General features: G+C 41.9%; 1 protein-coding gene across 1 annotated transcript in view; it reads right to left on the bottom strand.

Moving 5' to 3' along the window:
* Positions 1 to 7,500, bottom strand: part of LOC106881169 (uncharacterized) — a 218,450-nt gene that overhangs the window by 105,898 nt on the left and 105,052 nt on the right. The gene's annotated exons all lie outside the window — the stretch shown is intronic.

The following is a 7,500-nucleotide window of genomic DNA, read 5'->3' as shown; positions in this document are numbered from 1 at the left end:
CTTAGAATGATTGCCGAGAATCCATCAGAGCTATAAGCTTATTTCATCCATGACCAGACTTACATCTTTTATGTCAACGTAATCAATCATTGCCGCTTCCCCATGTGCAGCTGCAGTGACAAAGACTCAACTGGTTCGTTCGCTTATATGTGCCACAGAAGAGAAGAGAAAAAAACCCTTTGAATTGCTCATTGAGTATTTCACTTACCCTTTGGGGTATTGGCAATCAGGAAGATATTTTCCTGGAAGGGTGGTCCTACCTTGCAATGCACTGAGGTTGTTTCTTTAGCAAATTTAAAGAAAGCTTTAGAGTTTGGTTTTATATTTTCCAAGGGAGTATTTCAGAGTTTATTCAATCTCCAGCAATGTCCGATGTCCTTTTTAGACGGGACTTTCGTTGTGTTTTGGTGGTTTGCTGTCTTCGTTCTTCATCTTATAAGAACTCTCCTTTCCTTGGGAATTTTGTTATTGCGCAAATTGGTTTTTCCTCACTGAGACACATTTTAATGCATAATGCTTGCATTACTGACAAGAATTATTTAAGTCTGATGTCAGTGTCATGTGCACAGAGATATTTCTGCCAGTTCTGTTTGAGGATTTCTTTCTGTATTAATTTCCAGTTCGCTTTGTGTAAGGTCAGATGGATAGAGTGTGAGTGTTTGTCATAGACACTGCATGTCTGCGGCTTCTTTTGGCCCATAAGTAATCAGTTCTACAGTGTTGCGATCCGAGACTGATGTTAAGGTCATTATTATGAGGAGGTACTGAAAAGTTCCTGGCTTTGACGGTATCACGAAAGGCCTCGTTGGAGGCCCAGACTTCTGAGTTCTTTTACAGGGGTTAGAAAAAACTGAAAGACCGCTGCAATAACTGTAAGAATCTTTTCTACTCTATGCACAAGGTCCAAAATTTTTTGAGAGTGGGCCAGTCGATTAGATCGACCCCAGTACGCAACTGGTACTTAATTTATCGCCCCCGAAAGGATGAAAGGCAAAGTCGACCTGGGCGGAATTTGAACTCAGAACGTAAAGACAGACGAAATACCGCTAAGCATTTCGCCCGGCGTGCTGACGTTTCTGCCAGCTCAGTGTGAGAATCTGGGATGGGAATATGTTTGATAATATCATAATTAACTGATCCTCCTGTATTTTCTTTTACCCAAAGGCAGGAACGTTTCAGCACCCCCTCGCATATTATGGAATGAGTTCTATATTATTTGTGAACCAAAGGTCCAGGATATTGTTTGCTTTTGTAAAATGGAGCACTACTAGCTACATAAATGACATGTTGGTTAGGTTGAGCAGACATACTGCTTATTTCTCTTCGCGTCACGTCGTTTTTGAGAGAGGTGGCTTTCGGGCAATCTGGCATTGGGTAAGGTTGAAGTCTCCCATAAGAAGGACACTGTACTTTCAACGCCAAATATTTTGGGTTTGAAAGTTACACAAACTGCAGAACGGGGCGCCACTGCATGGTACCAAAGATTCCAACATCGTCATCAACATACAAGACAAGATACTGCAACAGCTTGTGTTTCAAGGGTCCACAACTCTTCAATGTCTTCCCCCAAAGCCTGAGAGATCTACATGGGGTGGATGTAGGTATCTGCAAAACAAAACTGGGTCTCCTCCTGACAAACATTCCGGATGAGCCTACTTTGCAACAGGAAACGCAAATGAGAGTAGCAGCGTCAAAATCCCTCATTCACCAAATGCCACACATATCAGAGGAAGTTTCAAGTAGTGAAGGTGTAGTAAAGCTAATGGCGGTGCCCAAGCATGGCCGCAGCTCTCGAGTTGGCACTAGTTAAAGAGTGGTGCATTGTTCCACCTATATTAGTACTTCCATTTTTGTGAGGTAGTCATCAAATATATACATATAATTTAGAGCATTTAATTGGTGATATGCAGAATATAGAACTATTTCGAGTTGTCTCATATGTGCTTCACACACGGACATTAAATATGAGAGCAGGACCAGAGGTGTGAGGTCTTTACGGACGTGCATTGTAAATCCACCAAGACTCTGCAAAACCTCATTCCTTAAGAAATGAAATTCTAAGTCAAACCATCTATATAAATATTACAAATGGAGAATTAAACTCAAACACTACAAAATGTGTTAAATGATCTTTTCTTTCATCCAACGGTTTTATTCCTGCCCACGGCTTAAACGTACGGCCACTAACAACATGCTGTATTAAAACCGGGTGATATATATATATATATATATATATATATATATATATATATATATATATATATACATACATACATACATACATTCACACATTGATCTATTTCATTTCTGTGCCTCAGTCACTGAAGAAAGGGTAGCGGCCATAGTTTGTTCTCAGAGTCTCTGATGTCAGAAAGAGGGGGTGGGTGGGTTGGAATGGAATTACCTCCCCCCCCCCAGCTAACTGCTTCCAATGCTTGCATCAGAGTAATGTGATAGCCAGGGGCCTGATTGAGAGGTGGGGTTAAGTCAGATGCTCGATGGACTGTGTGTGTGTGTGTGTGTGTGTGTGTGTGTGTGTGTGTGTGTGTGTGTGTGTGTGTGTGTGTGTGTGTGTATGTATGTGTGTGTGTGTGTGTGCGTTTGCTCGTAATCATGAATTCCTGGCAATTATTGTCTTGTATTGTTGCTGTTGGTCAGTTTTTATTAAACAGAGTTCTCTAAGTAAAAGCGTTTCGGACATGAACGTCACGTCTTATTTTTAGACGATGTGTTCAGGAGTGCGTTAGTTAAAGTGTCTTTCATTTTTCTTTCTCTGTTTCTTTTTTATTTAAAGACGGTAAGGAGTGGTTTGGAGGAAATTAGAATGGTATTTTTAACAGGTTAACAAACCGTATGAGGAAGAGAGAGAGGGGGAGAGGGAGGGGGAAAGAGAGAGAGAGAAAGAACGAAATACGAATGTACTTATGTATGTATATATGTGTATATTACATGCATATATATATATATACATTATATATATATATATATATTATATGTATACATGTATATAAGTATATATGTCTATATATTATATACACACATGTACACACACGTATACAAACACACACACATATGTGTATGCATTGGAGGGAGAGAAAGAGACAGAAGGTCAATAGAAAACAACTTGTAAGGTTCAAGAGGGGGGATGATGGTAGAGATGATGACGACGATGACGATGATGATGATGATGATGATGATGATGATGATGATGACGACGACGTTGATGATGATGATGATGATGATGATGACGATGATGATGATGATGATGATGATGATGACGATGATGATGATGATGATGATGATGATGACGATGACGACGACGACGATGACGATGATGATGATGACGATGATGATGATGATGATGATGACGATGATGATGATGACGATGATGATGATGACGATGATGATGATGATGACGATGATGATGATGACGATGATGATGATGACGATGATGATGATGATGATGATGACGACAACGACGATGACGATGCTGGAGAATATAAGAGTTTTGGTGGTTGTGATGGTGGTAGTGAGAGGGGAAAACGATGACGGTAAGAGTGGTGATGACAACGCTGACGACGATGACGTTGACAATGATGATATGCTAAAGACCAAAAATCTAATAGCAGTAGTAGTAGTAGTAGTAGTAGTAGTAGTAGTAGTAGTAGTAGTAGTAGTAGTAGCAGTAGTAGTAGTGGTAGTTATGTAGTTATAGTGGTGATAGTAGAGGTGGTGGTGGTGGTGGTGGTGGTGGTGGTGGTGATGATGGTGGCATTATTAGTAAATGTAATAAAGTGGACAGTTTGCAGGGATTGGTTAAAAATAAAATAAATAAAAATAAAAAAAATAAATAATTCAAAACGGAAATAAACAAAGCATATTTGTGCTTTCTCCCCCTCCTCCCCCCTCTTTTATACCATACACACACACACACACACATATATATATGTATATACACACGCAGCAAATATATATATGTCCTCCAGACTACTATCAAACCAGCCCACACACACTCAGATATTTGTATAATAAGGAGCTGAAAAAGGGGCATGAGTTATGTGAAAGGAAAAGATTATGGAACCGAGAATTTATGGCGGAAATCTAGAGTAAAGTGGTGGTGGTGGTGGTGGTGGTGGTGGTGGTGGTGGGGAAGAATGGGTGAGGCGGGGGTGTCATCGTGAGCTCCTCTGGTCACCGTGATCTCCTCTGGTCACCGTGATCTCCTCTGGTCATCTTGATTTCCTCTGATCACCGTCATCTCCTCTGGTCATCGTGAGCTACTCTGGTCACCGTGATCTCCTCTGGTCACCATGATCTCCTCTCGTCATCTTGATCTCCTCTGATCACCGTCATCTCCTCTGGTCACCGTGAAATCCTTTGATCACCGTGATCTCCTCTGGCCACCGTGATCTCCTCTAGTGACCGTGATAGAGAAGCACCAAAGAAGAGGTACACAAACTCCCCAAAGAAATCCCTTTGCCCCTTCCAGTGATCATCACTAAGGGTTTATTCTTGCCGCTGGCCATGAAGCCTGGCGTCTCACTGCCCATCCTTGCAGACAAAAGAATAAGTGGGGAAAGCAAGGTCTCTATAACCAACCCTGATCAGTTTATCTTCCCGTGCTTCCTCGGTAGTCCTGTTTGTTGGTCCCAAATCGGACTGGTTGGGCATCAGCAAACTTGTAACAGATGTGGACATCCACCTTCCGTAAATCTTTGCTCGCGAAGCCAAACCAAGGGAAGAGAATTAAACCTATTATAATTTGGTCGTCAGTTAAACAATTGATATACGGATATAAACAGCCCATACCTGCTTCCATTATATGATGCACTTTCTCGTATGGAATAATATGGTAATCCAGACTTGGGGCTTCTACTGTTCAACCTGTTTTTATATTATTGTCGGAGATGCGGTCTTAAAGAGAGGGCTTCTTTCTCGCTTTGTTGTTATTGGTTTGCCTAAGTCGGCTCTGATTGAATTTTGTTGGTACTCCGTCGCTTACGACGTCAAGGGTCCCTGTTGATCCGATCAACGGAACAGCCTGCTCGTGAAATTAACGTGCAAGTGGCTGAGCAATCCACAGACACGTGTACCCTTAACGTAGTTCTCGGGGAGATTCAGCATGACACAGAGTGTGACAAGGCTGACCCTTTGAATTACAGGTACAACAGAAACAGGAAGTAAGAGTGAGCGAAAGTTGTGGTAAAAGAGTACAGCGTAGGGACCCCGCTTTTGTTGATTTGTGCAATGGTTGGTTGCATGGAATGAAACACTGGGGACATTGCGTCTCGTGTGATATTGAGGTCGTTGTGTGGCTCGTAGTGTGATAGTGACGTCATGTTGTGTGAGTGGGTTCGAGTAGAAGTGAAATCATATGCGGATTGTCCTTTGGTACTAAAGACAATAAGGATATGCTGAGGGATCAAGTAGCGGTGAAGAGGACACTCCTATTGTCGTATAGCAGTGAGGGGGGGGGGGGGGTAGAGGTCATGTAGCGTTGTGAGCAGCAACGTGACTTTGAGGATATATTGTGGCCGGGTGTAGTGTAGCAGTAAGGACGTTGAGTTATGTATTGTGTGACACCAAGAGATAAGTGGGATAATGATAATGATGACGACGACGATGCTGATGATGATTATTATTATTATTATTATTATAATGATGATGATGATGATGATGATGATGATGATGATGATATCAAATTTGATGACTAACAACTGCCAATAAGTAAATAAATATCAAATAAAACAGGATGCTGTCAAGCTCGTTTAAGGGCGATCAATAAAAGCAATGACTTCAAAATATACCTCAGCTGGATGCATCCATACTGATGACGCACACACACACACACACACACACATATATACATACATATATACACATATGTGTGTGTGTGTGTTTGTGTGGCTGTGTGATAAGAAGGTAGCTTCCCAACCACATGGTTCTGGGTTCAGTCCCACCGCATGACACTTTGGGCAAGTGTCTTCTACTAAAGCCTCGAGCCGACCAAAGCCTTGTGTTTGGATTTGGTAGACGGAAACTGAAAGAAGCCCGTCGTATATATATATATATATATATATGTAAATGTTTGTGCCCCCCTCACCATCAGTGCCCTCACTATCACAAGTGTTTGTCCCCCCCCACCACCAATATTGCTTGACAACTGAGGCTGCTGTGTGTACGTCCCCGTAACAAAGCGGTTCGGCAAAAGCGACCCAAAGAATAAGTATTATGCTTACAAAAAATAAGTCACAGGCGGTGCTCCAGCACGGCCGCAGCCAAATGACTGATGCACTGGTTGGTACTCCGTCGCTTACGACGATGAGGGTTCCAATTGATCCGATCAACGGAACAGCCTGCTCGAGAAATTAACGTGCAAGTGGCTGAGCACTCCACAGACACGTGTACCCTTAACGTAGTTCTCGGGGATATTCAGCGTGACACAGTGTGACAAGGCTGACCCTTTGAATTACAGGTACAACAGAAACAGGAAGTAAGAGTGAGAGAAAGTTGTGGTGAAAGAGTACAGCAGGGTTCGCCACCATCCCCCTGCCGGAGCCTCGTGGAGCTTTAGGTATTTTCGCTTAATAAACACTCACAACGCCCGGTCTGGGAATCGAAACCGTGATCATATGACCGCGAGTCCACTGCCCTAACCACTGGGCCATTGCGCCTCCACTGACTTATACAAGTAAAATAATATATATATATATCAAATAAAATAAAAAAGGGATTAAAAAACCCAGGGAATGTCTATAAAGCACTGACTTTATGTGTGTGGTGTGTGTGTGTGTGTGTGTGTACGTATGTATGTATATATATATATCTGAAGAGGTTTGTTGTGTAAGGCAAGAACAATGCGAGAAGGTACAAAGTAAACTACAAAAGTAAAAATAAAAGAAAACAAAACGAAACCCCCCCAAAAAATAAAAAATAAATAATAAAATAATAATAATTGAAGTTTTACCTTGTATTTCTATATTTCGGGAGTAAAACACCTTCGCCAGACCATTTGGAAAAGTGAGGGATGGAAAAGACTTTGCTCAGATGAATGGGAGGGGTAAAAGGTAGAGGGAGGAAGGTGGAGAGGAAGGAGGAGGAGGAAAGTGACACATGCTGGTTTGTTTGCAATTCTAACCAATCTGCTTCATAGAGTTCCTTCCTGTTGTGAATGACTGGTCTCAATTTGTTGATAAGGAGGGCCTCCATGATTTTGGGATTGCCCTTGCTGCATGGAGTGGCCCTGATGGATACCTTAAAGCCCTGGATCTGGTACTTCTTTATGTGTGTTTTTTTTTGTTTTTTTTTTATTTAAGTGTCTGTGAGCTTATGTTCTTTTATTCGAATGTGCAATATCCTGGTGGTGCTCCCTTTGTAGGATGCGCCCCACATTAACTGTAGAATACTTCGTATGCCATGCATCATCATCATCATCCATTGTTTTAAATCCGTATTTTGTCCCCGTTAACGGTGGGTGGCCGGATCTACCTCAATGCCATA

This window comes from Octopus bimaculoides, chromosome 25 (assembly GCF_046866305.1).
Source record: "Octopus bimaculoides isolate indiv1 chromosome 25, ASM4686630v1, whole genome shotgun sequence".
In the NCBI taxonomy this organism is placed as follows: domain Eukaryota; kingdom Metazoa; phylum Mollusca; class Cephalopoda; order Octopoda; family Octopodidae; genus Octopus; species Octopus bimaculoides.
Note: the sequence above shows the minus strand (reverse complement) of the source record. Positions and strands in the feature narration are given on the sequence as shown.